Raw genomic sequence first — 2,125 nt, forward strand, 5'->3', positions numbered from 1 at the left:
ACGATACCAATAATTTCCGATATTACATTTTAAAGCATTTATCGGCCAATAATACTGAGTGAGTGTAAATGGGGGAGGGAGGTTTTTTGGGTTGGTGCACTAATTGTAAGTGTATCTTGTGTTTTTTATGTTGATTTAATTTTAAAAAACAAAAAAAACGATACCGATAATAAAAAAGACGATACCGATAATTCCTGATATTACATTTTAAAGCATTTATCGGCCGATAAAATCGGCAGGCTGATATTATCGGACATCTCTAATATTTATACATATACATATATTAATCAATATAAAAATACAAATGTGATATACAAATAAATAAATAATTTGTATAAATAAACGTATACTTGTAAATATATATTTTGAGATTCGAAAATATATACAAATAAAATGTATAAATATAAAACTGTGACATACAAATAAATCAATAATTTTTATAAATAAAAGTGTATTTGTAATTATATTTCTGAGATTTTGATATAAATATGCTTGATTTTGTATTTGTATTTGTATTGAACTTGCAAAAGTGGATCGCTTTTTTGCTTTTGTGTCGATGAGACATTCCTCCCACAAACCAGATGCACAAATAAATGTGACCTACACACTCCCCTGAACAACCAGCAGAGGGCACTGCAGCCTGATAAGAGATCCGTATCTACATCGGGACAAGGTCATTAACGGCATTGATACAAAAAAATAAGCAGCTAGCACGGTCTTTTAGATTAACTGGATGAATTAGCATTAGCTAATACAACGCTAACGTTAGCTAGTTCAGGCCCGTTGTGCGTTCTTATTGTTTTTGTGTAGAGAACTCCGGGCAGTCCTGCGGTGTGTTTACTTGTGTGCGATATCGTGTGCGATACAAGCAGTCCTGCAGAGTGTTTACTTGTGTGTGATATCATCTGCGATACACGCAGTCCTGCAGTGGGTTTACTTGTGTGTGATGTCATGTGCGATACACTCAGCCCTGCAGAGTGTTTACTTCTGTCATATCATGTGCGATACAAGCAGTCCTGCAGAGTGTTTACTTGTGTGTGATATCATGTGCGATACAAGCAGTCCTGCAGTGTCTTTACTTGTGTGTGATACAAGTAGTCCTGCAGAGTGTTTACTTGTGTGTGATATGATGTCCGATACAAGCAGTCCTGTGGTGTGTTTACTTGTGTGTGGTATCATGTGCGATACAAGCAGTCCTGCAGAGTGTTTACTTGTGTGTGATGTCATGTGCGATACACTCAGCCCTGCAGAGTGTTTACTTCTGTCATATCATGTGCGATACAAGCAGTCCTGCAGCGTCTTTACTTGTGTGTGATATCATGTGTGATACAAGTAGTCCTGCAGAGTGTTTACTTGTGTGTGATATCATGTGCGATTCAAGCAGTCCTGCAGCGTCTTTACTTGTGTGTGATACAAGTAGTCCCGCAGAGTGTTTACTTGTGTGTGGTATCATGTCCGATACAAGCAGTCCTGCGGTGTGTTTACTTGTGTGCGATATCATGTGCGATACAAGCAGTCCTGCAGAGTGTTTACTTGTGTGTGATATCATCTGCGATACACGCAGTCCTGCAGTGGGTTTACTTGTGTGTGATGTCATGTGCGATACACTCAGCCCTGCAGAGTGTTTACTTCTGTCATATCATGTGCGATACAAGCAGTCCTGCAGAGTGTTTACTTGTGTGTGATATCATCTGCGATACAAGCAGTCCTGCAGATTGTTTACATGTGTGTGATATCATGTGTGATACACGCAGTCCTGCAGAGTGTTTACTTCTGTCATATCATGTGCGATACAAGCAGTCCTGCAGAGTGTTTACTTGTGTGTGATATCACCTGCGATACAAGCAGTCCTGCAGCATCTTTGTTGGAGATGTTTGGAGTCTAGATTAGATACCAGCAGGGCCGAGTCATCCGCTAACTGCTTCTTCCTACTCCTTTTTCGGACGTGCTATAATGAAACAACTGGAAATATGTGACGTGTTACATTGTATCGTATGCATGTTCGAAATAAACTGAAACTGAACTGAACTGAACAATGTTGTTGTTATTTAGATGCGCTCTTATTGAAAGGAGCGGTAAAAATCCCAGTCATTACGGTAGTGACGTCACCGCGAGACACCCTCCC

The sequence above is a fragment of the Entelurus aequoreus genome, linkage group LG23, assembly GCF_033978785.1.
Source record: "Entelurus aequoreus isolate RoL-2023_Sb linkage group LG23, RoL_Eaeq_v1.1, whole genome shotgun sequence".
NCBI lineage: Eukaryota > Metazoa > Chordata > Actinopteri > Syngnathiformes > Syngnathidae > Entelurus > Entelurus aequoreus.